The 16548-nt window shown below is 41.6% G+C and overlaps 1 protein-coding gene across 1 annotated transcript in view; it reads left to right on the top strand.

Moving 5' to 3' along the window:
* LOC125761698 (glypican-6) overlaps positions 1–16548 on the top strand; it is a 62560-nt gene that overhangs the window by 27941 nt on the left and 18071 nt on the right. The gene's annotated exons all lie outside the window — the stretch shown is intronic.

The following is a 16548-nucleotide window of genomic DNA, read 5'->3' as shown; positions in this document are numbered from 1 at the left end:
TAGTGAAACGGTTTTGCTAAATCGATCGCCCATTCCGTGGCGGATGCGCTGGGCAAAATGTTCGGTGACATAGGCAAAACAACAGCTAAAAACAACTTAAAAATCTATCCTAATTAAGATAGCAGTTGACGGCGAAAGACAGATAAAATGCCCAAAAAAATCTAAATATGTAAGCATCTGGGGAGAGCGAAAAAAAAACTCATCCACTCGTTGGGGGTTCTCGTGAATTGTGTGTGATCGCTTTTACCACACATTTGCTTCGGTAAGCGAATTTTGGCATTTTGTTTCGGTTTTTCTGGTTCTTTTGCTTCGCAATTTATCCTCTTGGGCGCTGCACATTTTCCGTTTGATGTTTCGTTAAGTTTATTAAATTATAAAATTATGCAAAGCGTATCGCTTTCAATCGCCAATCGTCATGACCGTGGTGAGAGAACGGACGTGGTGCGGAATTAAAAGAGAAAAATACCTTCAAATTAAATACCAATCCGTTAGGAACTTTTGACAAATATGTAATGGGCGCGGATTGAAAGACCGTAGACCGTAGAATGCTTGCTATAGACAGAATTGGACCAACATCGTTCTTTGTTGTGGTATTTTTAGATCTGTCTACATACCTTTAACGTGAAGTTTCTATACACCATTATGCGGCCAGATACGGGTTGACTTTGTTGAAAGGTTTTAAATCATATTTTAAGCTATAACTATTGCTGTATTAGTTTACAACTCTTGTTTCCAGTTTTTATTCAATCTTTTGCATTACCCTGTTTGGATCTTGTTTTTAAATATATGGAATTATTGAATATCAGAAATATTGAATAATCAGAAATATTTTTTTCAAAGTTCTCAACCACATTTCTTTCAAATAAGAATAAGTTTTTCAACTGTAAAAATATCATTTAAACAGTTAGAACCTTGTACCAAAACTCCGAACAGCAGCCGGTATACAGACATCCGGTGATTTCTTCCTGTCTTCGTGCCACTTCCGTGCGGATCGCGACAGTGAATAGGAAAACGATTGACACGTCATGGAAGGCAATGCCGAAACGAGAACGAAACGGGCCTGTGCTGGTACTCGTTTGTTTATGTCTCCGTGAAACAAAATAAACCAGAATTCCGAACACTAGTTCACCCTACAGTCGGCAACGGAAGTTAGTGTCAAATGTGTCTTAAAAACCAGGATGTTCCGTTTGGTTTTTGGGTCCTCTTCCGTTGGCACGCTTGAAGCTGTCAAGTACCCCGAACCGTACACTTCAAAGCTGAAGCCGAGCCACCAGTTACCGTTCGGAAATGGCGCGGCTTTCTCCGGACGCTCTTTAAGTTGCTTTGTGGGATTTAAAAAAAAAAAGATGAAAAAAAAAATAAATGCAAAAGACACCTAAACGTTTCGTCGAGGATATGAGCCTAACTATTTATGATGCAACGTTGTGTGAGAGACAAGCAATAAATGTAGGACGTTTGCAGCAAAAATGTCAACCGGAAGAGAAAAGGAAATGGCACAAATTGTCATCGTAATCTGTTGACAGATTTGTGTGTGTTTTTTTTTGGGATTTTTACGGAGCGAATCGATTTTATCGATACGGCTTTATTGGGGATTATGCTTTGGTTGTCAGGGGAAAAAATAATCGCCTTTATATACAAAACGGAACAGATGGTTTAGAAAAGGTGTTATTAAAGTATCATATCAAACTGTTTTTTTTTCTGTCAAACTTTTCTGTCATTTTTGAAGAAAATATTGTTTGCTTAAAATATTTATGTTAAGAAGTTCAACTTCTAATACTTAAGCATTGTATCTTTTGTAACCATATTCTGTAGATAAAAATTAGTAACATTTTTAATAGACGATAGACTCCAAAAAACACGATCTTATCGTTCTCGCATGCTTGATTGATCGGTTGTACTACTTTAACGCCGACTGATCGACGCGATTACAGCCTGTTGCGTGTAGGTGGTGACGAAATCCACAAGTTATGTTATGCACTGTTAATCTCCCACACTCGTTCGCTTTTGCCACAGCCGTATCATTTCCATCTGGACTAGTTCCACCATCAAGCACTGCTGTACCCAGCGAAGTTAAGATACGGTCCGCTTGTTAATGAGACAAAATCATTGTAAATCTGCAACTGATGCTCGAAATGAAATCATTAAGTCCCCAGTCCTTCCTCCGGGTTTGTACCGCACCAAACCCAAAACCAGTCTCGGTTCATCACATCCCGCGATCCTCCTGCGCTCGACACAGCGCGAACACATTAGTTTCCCGTGGATCTTTATACAAAGGCTTACACTTTGAGGGCTTTATTTCTATCGAGCTTTAATCTAGATTAACACCCCACCCTCTTCTGCTGTACCCTGTTTGCGTTTAACCCCAACCAGACTCCATCGCGTATCTCGATAAATATTAATCACTGTCGTTTTCGACGGTCAGATATTCTACACCACTGGTTCGGGGGGTTTTTTCATATGCGACTAAGGTGAAAAGTAAGCAAGACAGGAGGAAGAGTTTTTGGGGGTTTAAAATTCTTTCGTCTCACACCAAAATGCGCAATGCGTGCGGAACGATCGCCGAACGTTTTAGAAGGAGAAGGAATTCCGTGACCACACACGACCGCCACAGCAAACAGCATCAGCGTTTGATTCTCGCGTACCAATTGTGGCCTAGGTGTGTGTTTGTGTGGTTGTGTGTATTTTCCTTTCAGTGCACTGATGGTCACCAGTTCTGAGGGTTTGAGAATTCCGGTGTAGCGTAGACAAAGACGCAACAACTCTTTGGACGAAAGAAAAAAAAAGGGTAGCGACCACATAGTACCTTTTAGGTGCATTCTTTGCAAAGGAGATCAATGATTTGGTGGGCAGCGAGGAGAGAATAGAGTGAGATAAGGAAATACACAAGAGTGTATCGGTTGAGTTGATGCGGGACTATCGCAGCAGGAGTAGCCGGGGAAGCATGATTTATTTGACTGTAGGTCAGAAAAAGACTCCCGGGGATATTGAAGAGCAAGGGGGGAAGACATTCGAGATTCGAATACGCATACCTTCTTCGTTCTTGCGGCGCCCGCACACTCCTAAATCACCTAAAGTGGACTCATTATTTAGAGATTAGGCCAAGAAATGCGTAACCCTTAGACCGGTAAATTAGCACGGCAACACACTGTCGACGTTCGTTGTCCACTGTGAGCTAATAGTGTTTTGCTTTATTGGAGTAGTAGTTGCAGATGTGGAGATGTTTTTTTTCTCTGTAAAACCTCACTCCGAATTCTTAAAAGTTGTTAGTTTTGTTCTTGATAGTTTTCTTTTCCGAGTTGACATTACGTTGCATCTCCAGAGATGAAGTTATAGGGATATAGGGACGGCACACCGTACGGCAGGTGCATTCTCCTGACACCTCTGAGTCTGATGACTTCACGGGCGGTGATCGGAATAGCCCGGGGCAGTAGTAACGAAGTGCGCAGGGAGCACACTAAAACGACAGAAGGTCGGTAATGGTTCCGGAAAACAGGGGGATACAGAAAAAGGGAAAACATCTCATATATGAGGTGAGCTAACGATAGCCAGCTGGCGCCAAGCAAATTATCACCCAGCTTCGTGACACCATGTAGCAAGGCCCATCGGATGAGAATCTAATGCTTGTGCTGATGCTGAACCTGTTCGATGGTATTACCACGATCCGGACACCGAACTGCATTCTTAAGCGACTATTTTTATCTTAATAAACTTAGGGTTAAGGTATAACAAAAGAATTATTATAATTTTTGGAGTATTTTTTTTATAGTTTTGAATAGTAAACTTCATTCTTCATCACCAATTATCGAGTTATCTAACAAAAAATAAATTATCAGCACATTAACATGTATCTACATCGTAGACTCGATAAAATCTAATGTATTATTCAAATCCCTTAAACACTTGTATTAATGGAAGGGGTATAGCAATACATACACAACACAACCTCTCACACAAAACGCACTCAACGAAACAATTTCACCGCATTTTCTTCATGGTGGCCATCAGCCAGAGACTGATCGAAGCGAAGCGCACTTTATGAACTACTCCAGAAACCGAAAGGAAAACCGTGATCCATAGAGTAAAGATAGCTCACTGTACTTTTGCTGTGATCAGAGAAAGGGGAAAATTCGGGAGGGGGGACTTAGTCATCCGACAAAGGAGGAGGAAGCATCAAAATGTCTATCACGCTGGCGAGATAACCCGAAAAGTGTGCAGCAAACGGGTTTTTGTGTTTCGGTCAGGAATTTTCACCTTTCCTCTGATGAGGCACACGAAAACGCCTGATGTGAACCGTTTTACCATACACAGTAGCGAACAAAAATGTTGTTCCAGGCGGAAGTTTAATTAATTTCCAACCCGTTATACTCAATACAATAGCTTTAAAATTAAAAGTATCTACAATTAAACAAAATCATTTAAAGCTTGTTGTTGGGGTTTAAGCACGCATGCAATATACCTGATTCGTTTTACAGCAATAATAATGTTGAAACGTATTGTAACGGAAGCGAACGTACAGGCCGGAATGCAGCGCGCTCATGCTTCGCGATCTTCACTGCTTCATGTTGATTTTGAGCAAACGGGATGGGTCAACGAAGGAAGGGAGGAAAAAGGCGGGGGAATATGTTTGGCTTTGATTGTCGCCGCCTAACATGAGCGGCGATGATTTATCTTTCGCGGTGAGTGGCGCGAGAAAACGGAATGGCAATTGCCCGAGCCACTTTGTTCGTGACTTTTTCGCGAAAAGGGAAATTATCGAATGCCTAAAACAACAGTGAATTAAGCACACACACAAAAAAGCGGGTCAAAGATCGAAAGATCGTTCATCCGATCGTTTCGTTTTATAGTTAACTGAAATTGATCAACATGTACACTGGAATGAATATTGTTCGGCAGGTTATCCAGCAAAGTTCATAGTCATGAATTAAATTTGTTACTTTTGTTTTATATATTAACTGCAAATCTAGCTTAAGACCTTTTTGCTAACTATTATAAAACATTTCCAAAATATATAGTTTGACTAGTTCAATCAGCACAATGGTTTCCAATCTCTATTGGTAGTCCGTTCGTGTCTGGTTGAAAAGATTAACGCAAAAAGATAAGCATGACATTTCGTATTGTATTTTCGACTAATTCTTTTATTTTGCTATACAAACATGCTGCAACGTGATCATAATGACCGAAGGTTCGATCGACGGCCGGAGAAAAATTCCACAATCGAAACGCAAGCACACGAAATGCAAATTTCACCCCAGCTGTGGCTACGGTCAAACTTTTGGGAAGAGGATCAAATGAATATCAAAAGCATAAGACCAATTCTTCGTTTTGGCAAAAACCCCGGTAACAGCGTTCGATCATCAGCATCTCGTTCTGTGTCTTTCTGTTCGCATTAGTGTTCATTCTTGCTGTGCCGTGTTCGTGCTTCACAAACACCCCCCGGGGGCAGGAGGACGTATACCACTTGGGTGAAAGGCTGAATATCATGCTCCACTCACCGTGTACCACATCATGCCATAAAACAGAACGAAGCCGAAAAGAAATGGCCGGCCGAGTTGAAAAAGGATTGCAAATTAAATTTTGGATTCCACAAGAATCCACAAATATTTGCACATTGATTGAGTGATGGCCTCCTGTATTAAGTGGTGCAATTATGTCTTGCGGTCGTTTTATTCAAATGGGATACATTTGATATGCGTGTTTGGCGAGCGGCGGCGATCGCGCTTGATGCTTTGCGGGGTGGAAATAAAAAGATGAAACGCCAATCTCAACGATACAAACACACACCAGTCTCACCTTTGTTTCTTTGTTTGTTTGTTTCGTGTGCCGTCTCTTATTCAAGGGATCAAAGAATGTGCAAAATGAGTTACTTGATTTCAGTGAGCTATCGAATGATTTTTGTTCCGCGAGCTTTTCGCTTTTATATTGTTGTACTTTTGAATTTGTATAGTTTTTGGTATTTTTTTTTTAGATTTGTATGTTTTCTGTGATTTATGCTTTTTTAAACTTCGTGTCTGTTTGTTTTTATCTCTTTATAAACCCGTTTCCGTTACACTTCCGCTCCCTCGATACAAACACACACACACACATAAGAAGGCTCAATGATTCAAGCACAAACGAGAAATGCTTGGCGCCCAATGGGATAAGAAAATAATGAATGAATATGTTGGCCGCCCAAAGCTCGCCCGAAGGAAAAGACAGGCAAAACAAAAGAGAAGAAAAAAAAGCAACAATTCAAAAGATGAAATAAAGACGATTGGAACGCTTGTACCGAAATGAACGGCGAGCATCGCCGGTATGATCAGCACAGGCTCATAAAAAGTAAAATAAAAACCAGTACCGACCAGACCAACCTGCCATCTCTCATCCAGGTCGTGTGTGCAGGAGAGTGGCTTTTGAAGAAAAAAAAATCATGCTTTACTCCAGAATAAAGAGAAAATCCGGATCTATCAACCTTTTACCACCCCAGCGGCTACCTTAAGCAACGAACATTCAAAATTCCTCACCCATACACGCACTCGGCGGGCCCTATCATCGAGGCCTCGTCTTCCTCTATCGTACGATCGGCTACCTCCACCTCCCCCTCTATTCCCAACCAGAACGGTCCCGTCGATGAATATTTCGAATCGTTTATTCGAGCACATACACACACACACACCTTTCTCGATCGCAATGCTGCCAGGGGTCAGTCCCATCCGGACAGAGGATGGGCAATGTGAAAAGGATGATGAAAGAATTTTTATTTCCCATGGTCGTTACTTAGCTCTCTCGCTCTCTCTCCGTTCCGTCCACTGCCTGTCCGCGCATGCCACGCATCGCACACCAACATAGCCCCATCCACGATCGGAGCCGATTCATATCCCTGCATTCTTTGGGGCCTTTCGCGTTTCGACTTGATTCGCGATTCCGTAGGCTGGCCTGCTGCTTGAATCGACGAAAAGAGGAATAATACACATCCACTGGCAAGATCAAACCAAGAGCGATTAGTGAAACGGTTCAGACACGATCGCTTTTCTGGCCTGTTTTTGCGCGATCAAACCTGTTCGCAAGCATTACGCATCATTTACACTCCTGGAAAAAAAACTCCCCAGAAAACGATTTTAAATATAGACACAAAAGGGAAGGATTGTTCTGTTTTCAAACTTTATCTATTTTAGAGAAAAAATAATTAGAATTTTTGAAATCTTCTCGACTTTTCAGTATTAAATTTAAATAATTACAAAGTTATAAGAAGTATAGTACAGTTTATAAAACCACATTAAGCTATTAATACTTATCGCAGCACAATTATTTGCTCCAGGACTATAACAGCTTTTCAGATTATCCCTCTACCGTAAATTATTATTTCCAAATTTCTAAAACCTTTGGAAATCATTTCTTTACTACGCTTTACCATTTCTCCAATCATTCGTATCTCCATCTTCAAAAACGCAAAACCCACCCGCGTGCACAGACCTCTCGTATTATGTCCCGGTGCATTGTTTATCGATGCTTCGGTGCTTCATATGCTCCCAGCACCAAGACATGCCCGACCGAGTGGTTTTCACCCATTCCGGAGGTTATAATAATCAACGCATTATTAGGCACTTTGGATTGGGCAAAAGTGTTGGGCTCTTTTTTTTTTTTTGGATTGTGAAAAGAGCAGAAGGAAGGTTTGTTTGATATCGGCAAGATGCGCGCGCCAAACCACGGAAGGAAAAAGGGAGAAAGATGAGCCGAAATGAATTGAGCTTTTTTATGGATCGTTGGTTTGTGCGAACGATCGCGTAGTCTATAAAGCATAACTGAACAACGGGACCGACTGGCCAAATGGAAGAAAGAGGAAAAACCTACACCAAACCAACACCACTATAAAAAAACGGTTAGAAAAAAATTATAGCGGCTTAACGTGACGCGAGGGAGCATAGGTGGAAAGATAAGATGTAACTCGCGAGACTTACAAAACCTCTTGTGAGTGTCGATCGTAACCGAAGCTTGAAGTAGACGAATGGAGACGAAAAAAAAGTTCTAAAAGAAAAAAAGAACGTTAAGGCACAATGCACAATGGCACGAATTTCTGAACCAGGGGAAAGAATAATAGCTGATGAGCTGAAATGGTGGAAATGGTTGGTGTAAGTGGTGGAAAACCACCAACCGGAGCACAACCACCACAACTGCGTTGGGAATTAAATTGAGCGAATAACAGCTGCATTAAAGGGTCAAACCGATCGGGACTTCCAAGGATGTTGGAAATGAGACATTTTATTCTTTGAGCTTAATAGTGCTCCCCTCCGGGAAGGACCACCACGAAAAAACCGTTTGCAGGAAACTACACCTCCGAGGACATGCCACGTGTGCAACTGGTGTCTCCGAATGTAGCTGTTGCGAGGCAATAATATAAGCAGCGATAAAGCTGTAACATTGTCCATTTTCTAGCCAACGAAAAACGCCCCTATTTAAAACAGAACGAAACTACACCTATTCAACAAACCGTGAAAGGATGTTGGCGTTTTTTTCTGTTTTTCACAGCTTTGGTATCGCCTCGCCAGTTGAAATACCTTCATCTGAGTACTTACATTTTTATTGTTTTATTAGTTGCGGTTGCTCGGTACTTCGGTACTTGGCTACCTTAATAAAATAAAGCCGCTGGAAGGGAAATACCTACACGGCTTGTGGCGGCGCCAGTTTTCTACGTAAACGATTGCCAGCAAGATTGGAAGATCGGTAGCGGTGAGAACTGGAAAAACGACACTCCAAGCTAAGCGTTTGTTATCTTTATTGTGATGCGCAAAGTTATAACCCGAGGAAAAAAAGTGAATAGTTGATCATCTTTTTATCGTAAGATACATTGTGTTTCTTGCAGTGTGCCTAGAGCACTCTCTATATTGGTCTCCGTCTGCCGTTGTATTCTACATCCCAAAACAGTGCCCCCCATCTTCCCCAGACCATACTTAAGCTTACACACTTGGGGCGATTATGAGTTGCACATTTTTCTCGCATCAATTCGATCGGAAGATGATTTCGACAGCGTGTTGCTTAGTCTAACCTTCTCTTTGTAATCATTTTCGTTTCGGTTTTTTACTCCTTCCAGCATTAGTCCCTGTGGGAATTTTGTTGGGATAAAAGTCGTTCACTTTACGTCCTTCGTTGTGTTGATCTCCAAATTTCTTACGTAAATTCTCAGTCCCCAACCCTCAGTAAGGGAAGAATGTTGAGCTTTTTTTCTCTCTCTCTCTCTCTCTCTCTCTCTCTCTCTCTATCTCCAACCCCTTTCGTTGCAGATCAAGATTTAATTTCTGATACTTACCCGTTGTGTGGTTGCGCATTTAGCCTGTGGCTTATTACGCACCTAATTGCTGACCCGGCAAGTACCTGCATCGTACGCGAAGAGCTTTAGAGCCAAACGTGTTAACACCTTCTCACCGTTTCCTACTTCCGTTGAATTCTTTCGTTCTAGCAATACTATGCCTAATATCTTCATTAGAGGCAGAAGGAAAAAAACGTAAAGTAAATTCGAAGCAGTAGGGAAACAAAATGTGTGAGAATTATGTTCATTGAGGGAAAGAAAAGAAAAACACACCAACAAAATCGACCAAAAACCCTTCTGACGTCTGACGTCATGCGGTTTTCATGATGCGTGGAAAATCTGGAACTCCGACACCCTTGCGCGAACATCATCACCACCACCAGCAGCAACAGCAGTTCCAATCAAGGAGTTCAATAACTTTTCGCCAACCTTGACGGGTGGGCATGGAAAACTAGAAACACAAAATGCAATACATACTCCACAACTCTGACACTCTGAAGAATGGCCAGTGATGGAAGCAATGGAAAATAGGGGACCGAAACCTTCTTTTTTGCCTGTTGAAAAAGGTTCCACTCTGCATAACCTTTCAAGTGGTCAACAACATCGAATACCCCGTGGCAGTAATTTTTCCGCACAATTTTCCTGGTGTTGAATGGGGAAAAGTGCAATAGAAAAAAATGGACCCTCTTCATCTCGATTTTGTCATTCTTCAAAAGTCAATTATTCGATGAGTGTTTGTTGAAACTGATGGGAGTTGTAATCGGTTTTTTTTGTTGCAAACTGTGGAAATTGAGGCGTTATTTTTATTTATTTTTTAATTTACGTTCGCTGTAGGAGTTAAATTGAAGGATTTTTTTTTGCTTGAGTTGAATTGTGAGATGGATCAAATAAGGTTTTCTCTATTGACATGTTGATGTGATAACCCTTGTGCAGAAACTCAATAAGAAAAGAAGAATTTAATGTTTATTTGAGTATGTAAAGTTACTCATTTTTTGTCATAATAATTCTAACTTATTTCGACTAATAATTTAATTTTAATAAAGTAAATGTTCAGATTTTCCTTGTCAACATATTTTCTGAATATGTTTATGCTGCTATTAAAATGTGTATGCCGTAATGACATTCATTCAGCAACCATCACATCCCCATGATGCTTATCGAAGTGAACATGGCAATTGTTCATGCCACTCCTCGTGTCCCATATTTGAGCGCCAAAAATTGGAACACCCGAAGGTGGCAAACGTAATTGCACTCTAAACGCAGTTTTTCCTCTAAATTTAACAATCAATTGTAAATGAGTAACGCTCTTTCGATGCGGGCCGTGCCCTTCGTCCTCACCGGCACACCAACGGACACTTTTGTGCGTGCGCGTGTGTGTGTAATCATAGGCACATTCGGCTGGTGTCCGACAGGGACTGCCTCCTAAACCGCACACCGAGCGTGTCCAATTAAGATTTGTAGCCAGTTTTATTATTATTTCCCATTGTGTACGATTCGTTCCTGTCCCTCTCGATTTCTTTCACGCCGTTTCTCCCTTTTTCCCATACTTCATGCTGTTTGAATTTGTACGATTTGTAAGCATAAGACGTACCGTGTTGTTGCTCGTCAGAGAGCTATTCGCTTTCGAAACGGACCGATTTTTCCTACATTTCAATGCACGAGAATTTCTTTTTTACACTGAAATTCCACCAACGTCACCATCGAATTTTGGAAGTTTTTCTTTCTTCCTATTCTACAATACCGTTCCGTTTTTTTGTTTGTCGCTCGGTTTGCTTAACCTTTCGTCAAGACCACCCGCACCACTAATTCCGCACTCATGATGAGGCTATAATGACTTCCGATTCTCTGCCCTAGGGTTTGCTTTCAGTCACCGCCGACCGTCACACCGACTGGCGTGTCAATTACGGGGCCGTGCCTTGGTAGGTATATGTATAACACCTTAGGTGTGGAATATTTACACCTAGGCAGTTCTGGAATTTTAGAAATAAGAAAAAATCTTTCATATTTCTTTTACGCTAGAAGAATTTTCTTTCACATCAGTTCTACTCCCCCTCGGTCGGTGGGTTCGAAAAATCTTAATTATTACCAATCTTTCTAAGGGAAATGCAACCTAAAATGCATCACTGCTGGGAGTTGTCTACTTCCGGTGTGTATCTTGGAATGAGTGGGATAATTAATTATCAGGTGTGATAATCACATAGAAGAAACTGCCAAACCTCGAAACTCCCAAGGATTCGTTGGCAAAAAATAAATCCTTCGTTCTAAAATGAAGAGAGACCCGAAGTATAGATGTTATGGTTGATTTATTAGTTAGGGTTAAACAAATCTATCTCCAGTAATAGGCAAAATTGATTCATTTTCAACCCTTCAACAAAAAAACGGCAAAAATACTTCTCCTTGGGTGATGGCTAGGATATCGAGGAAATGGAAGAAAAGTGAAAACTTACACCATTCGTAAATGGAATAGAAGGTGGCAACAGCTGCATGACAATGCTGTCCAGTTCCTTCTCTATTCCCACCCAAAAGCGAGTTGAGATCGATTTGGAAACCGGAACGAAATTTTCAATGATGCGTTGCACACTTTACATTTTCATGCTGCCGTAAGACACCGGAACAGTTTCCCTTTTAGTCCTACCTCAATTTGAGAGACCTGCTGGTGCTAACTTTTTTCCTTGGAAATAATGTTTCACGCCAGACTAATTGCTCACTGAACACAGTTGCGTGTGGCAATGGGTGTAAAATCGACTTTATTTAAGGTGTGAAACGGTTCGTCAAGTGTAACTTTCTGACACCGCTGCTATGTGTATATGGTTTTTTGTTGTTGTCCATAAAAACTTATATTCAAACAAATAATGATTTTTGCACAAAACTGTGACCTATGGCACGTAACAGATGCAATAATTTGTTTGCTTCAATCTTTTGAAGTGTGCTTTGACGTCATTTAAAAATACACATTGGGGAACCTAACCCAAATATCCCGCTTGGCCTGGATAATTATGTAATGATGCGCCCGTGTGCGTTCGCGAATGCCGACAAAAGCGATACGAGCGAGCATCGTTTCCTGTATCCGTCGATCAATCCCCTTCCCTCCACGATCAGTCGGAAATAATCGAACCAAAGATTGCTCCATTCCGAAACAAACATCTCGAGCTCTAGCAAAAGGCACGGTACGGCGAGAAAGCAAACGTAATTTACTGAGTAAGAAATCCAATGACTTCAAGAAGGCAGAAGCATCTGGACAAACGCATTGTAATCGAGAAGAGGCAGAAGAAATAGAAGCATCATGCTCATACCGATCAAATGATTGAAATCGAATAGCAGCAGATCCAGAGCCAACCAATCACATTCCTTTTGTGAACTAGGCCGAACCCGTCGATCTCCTCATCATGACTGCGGCATTCAAATTTCCCACAGAAAGTCTATGCTGCCAATATAAGGCGATCGAAGAGGCAAATGAGCGATCCGATTGCGTGGATTAATTTTGAAACAAACCTCAGTTGCTAGTATTGATTCCTCCCTGAGTGTGTACTACACAGCCAAAGGAGGTTAGCATAATTTTGGAATAGATTTTTCACTAATCGATAGTTCATTCCTTTTGTTTCTGTGTTCTTATTCGAATCTGCTCGCTGAATCAAAAGCATACAAGTAAAAGATTCGAGCCCGTGTTCGAAATGAGAAGCTATCTGATAGGTACATAGACAACTTCATTAGAGTCTGAAATGCCAAGGAACTGAATGGATCAATATTTTATCCTTTTTTTAGTACACCCGGCAGTCCCATTCCAATGGCTCGAATAAGACAAAACACTTTTAATGATTATTGAGTTAAAACTTTTTGATTTCTTCAAAAAGTTTCAACCGAAAGCAAGTGATGACGTTATTATAAACTAAGTTTACAACAAATTTTGGCAACTCATTAAATATGCAGCTCCTAATTGGAACTTCTTCCATCCACGTCCACGTGCGCTATAACTTCCACATTGGACTATATTGGTCGTATGTAGGCTAAAAATATTCACTTCCAAACATCGCGTCGAAACTTTGCTGAAGATGCACCGAAAGACCCGGTATGTCTTTGCATCGTCCCAACCCTTTTAATGACTACCACACATGCAGCACTTTGCAACGCACTGCATCGAATATCACATGGCAGGTTTCGGTTTTTGCTCAATGACCTAAAATGGCCGCGCTTCCTGATTCAAAAATAGTTTCCGAAAATCTGTCACTAACTTGCGAGTCTCTAAATTGATACTTCGGAATTAGTTGGAAATAGGTACAATTAAGTGAATTTCTTTAAAATAGCACATCTGGCTTACCATTTTGAAACGTTTTAATGCAAAGAGAATGTGACTGAGAAACTGAAAGATAATGATATAGTTGTTCATATTATGTTATAACCAATAAACGTAATCATACAGCGTGGCAAATACGTGCGTTGAGCAAGATTAATGACAATAAAACGATGGTCCAGATGTTTATACTTTTCATAGTTCCAGCTCAACACCACATCATGTGTGAATTGTGGTTATTGTGAAGAATTTTTTTTGTTCTCTATCCATACATCCACAAACCTAACTAGACAGTTTACTTAACCAGATCCGAAAAGTGACCTCGATCGTGTATCGGAACTCCCGGCAAAATGTTTATTTAAAACGCATCACGTCTGGCATCTTCCATTGGACAGGAAGAAAGAAAAAAAAGTACATGCACCCGCTGAAAACTCACGGTGCTGGATGTTCGGACCCAACACAGACAGACGGAGCCATTTCACCATCATTCTTGTTTAATTTAAATTCCCGGAAATTACTTTCATTTCGCTGTCCTGCTCATCCTTCACTTTTCCTTCGCAATCTTCCATGCCAGCTCGCACTGGAATCTATTGCTGCTTCTCAGTGCGTAGTTAAATATCATGATAATCATGCTCTTCAGTTTCGGGAGAAGAAAGAAAGCTAGAAGGTACGGCATAGAATCCGAGTGCACCACGGAATCGGAACATATGTTGCGTCGTTAACAAATGCTTCGTGCCTCCTTTTTGGACATAGTAAAGAACGAGCTCGCCTGTTGAGCTATGTGTGCGAACAACATAAGACAGGTGTATGCGGCTACATACTGTTTCGATCTTCGACGATCTTAGTTACATGATAGTTTCTTGCGTGTTTGAATGTTTTATTGCCGCACTGCTTTCCACTTTCTGCCCCATGATTTTTACACAAAAGTTCGTGGGCTAATCATAAATTAGTAAGAGCTTATTGTAGATGTGCTCCCGTGAACCAGACACACACACTTATATATCTTCTTCCACTTCCTGAAGCATGGATTAGGTATGATAGATTTGTAGCATGATTCTGGGCATTAATCGGTGGTTTAGGGACAATATCTTGGCGCTATCATATTAATGGTGCACTATCGAAGCAACTCCCTATCTGTTAATCCTCCAGGATTAAATACTATTTGGTGAGCTTTAAAATGATTCACGAGCATCGATTTGGCTAGAATAGAGAGAAACCAACATTGACCAACAACTTCATCAACTAGATTAAACCTTATATTCTTCAAATCCCACAACTAGTGCTAACGAACAAATCTTACTCAACGGATGACGAGCTTACAACAACCTTTTTCCAAGCTAATCGATCGATCTTTCTCTAGCCGTCTTAACGCATAGATCGTAAAACAGGAACACGGGCGCGATATCCCCAGGTTCCCACCGAATTCCAGTGTGCACCTAGCGCGGAGATGGGAAAAAAATGTTGTTGCTCCATTGGGTTTCTGCGTGCGGGCGATAGGTTTGCTTCGGTTTTATACCGCCCCGACACTCATCGTCCAGGTGTTAATAGGTACTGACTTTATTAGGCACTATCGTGCTGAAGCTGAAGTGCACCGCGAATGGCATGTCACCGCCAGTTGCGAGCCGATATGTGGAACCTCCGTCAGCCCAGAGATGAATTCGTTTTGTTCTCCATTGAATCGAATCGAGCTTTCGTAGCAGACGTACGTTTTTGGGATACCACGGTAATTATAACCACTTAATGAGGACAACAATGGAGAACACGCCGGGAGCGAGTTGGCAATGGGACGGGAATGGCCAATGATGGCGCTTCCTGCCGCTGACAACCATCCTGCATGGCCGAGATCGTGCGTGCCGTTCTCCAAGATGTCCAGTGCCTTCAAGAAGCCGTTATCTTTACGATACATGATGGAGAAGTTTTAATGGGTGTGGAGGTTTTAGCTGTTTCGCCTAACCCATACGCTAAAGTCTCATCCAATGAACTCCGGCGTCTTCTCGTTCTCGTGTGGGAATTCTGTTCATTAGGCAGCTCATAAACACACATTAGACACCGACCAGTCCATAATACCTTCCGAGTTGGCGTTCAAAGATAGCGATGAGGACTCAAGATTACTGCGAAACCAGTATATGTATTCTGTTTTGCGATGTTTCTTCCGCTTCTAGCGCAGAACTCAGTGCCGACGAAACGTAAACGCATGTCGTTGCACTTTCGATGAGATAATGTGTTTAACCACGCTAGTGTGATAAAACTGTTGCAAGAAGTGATTGTTTCGCTTCTTCCACCGAGAAGAAGCTTCTTGGTTGCTTAAATATTTCTAGGTGCACGGCATCCGGAAGCTTTTCTCCCACTTACGTGTTCCGTACTGAGCAAACACTTGTTTGCTTGAGTTACACCATAGCCACAGTGCGTTGCACACAAAAAAATAAAAGCAACCGACACCCGTTTGTTGGGCAAAGCGGTAAAAAGCGGACGTACATGCAATGGCAGTCAACATACTAATGCCACATTATACATGCAGTGTAAAATGTTGTCTCTAATCCACCGGCAGGTATGAGCATGCATAAAAGTCGCCGCCCTATATAACGGAGGCCCTTGCGCGGGAACAAATAGAGCTGCCTTTTGATGCGGAAGAAGAGTGTTTCTGCCTTTTATCACTCGAAACTCGAGGTGGCACAACAAAATGACTAATCTAGGTGGCCAGGTTGCTCAAACAACCTGTGTCAGATCTTAAACTACATGCTTTTGTAGCTACAGCATTGCCATCGGGTATGGTACGCTTTCAGCTAGAAGCTTTTTCCCGATGTTTCCCGGTCTTTCAATCTATTTGCGATGTGTGCCGCGTCGGAGGTGTTTTTAGGGAAGCAAATTCCTTTCTTGGAATGCACTTCGCTTTTTCGATCAAACGCTTTATATGTTACTCAGCGTATGTGCACCAATTACGTTAGCATTGTAAATTTGTTGTAGATGCCGTGGAGGTCAG

This window comes from Anopheles funestus, chromosome 2RL (genome assembly GCF_943734845.2).
Source record: "Anopheles funestus chromosome 2RL, idAnoFuneDA-416_04, whole genome shotgun sequence".
Classification (NCBI taxonomy): Eukaryota; Metazoa; Arthropoda; class Insecta; order Diptera; family Culicidae; genus Anopheles; species Anopheles funestus.
Note: the sequence above shows the minus strand (reverse complement) of the source record. Positions and strands in the feature narration are given on the sequence as shown.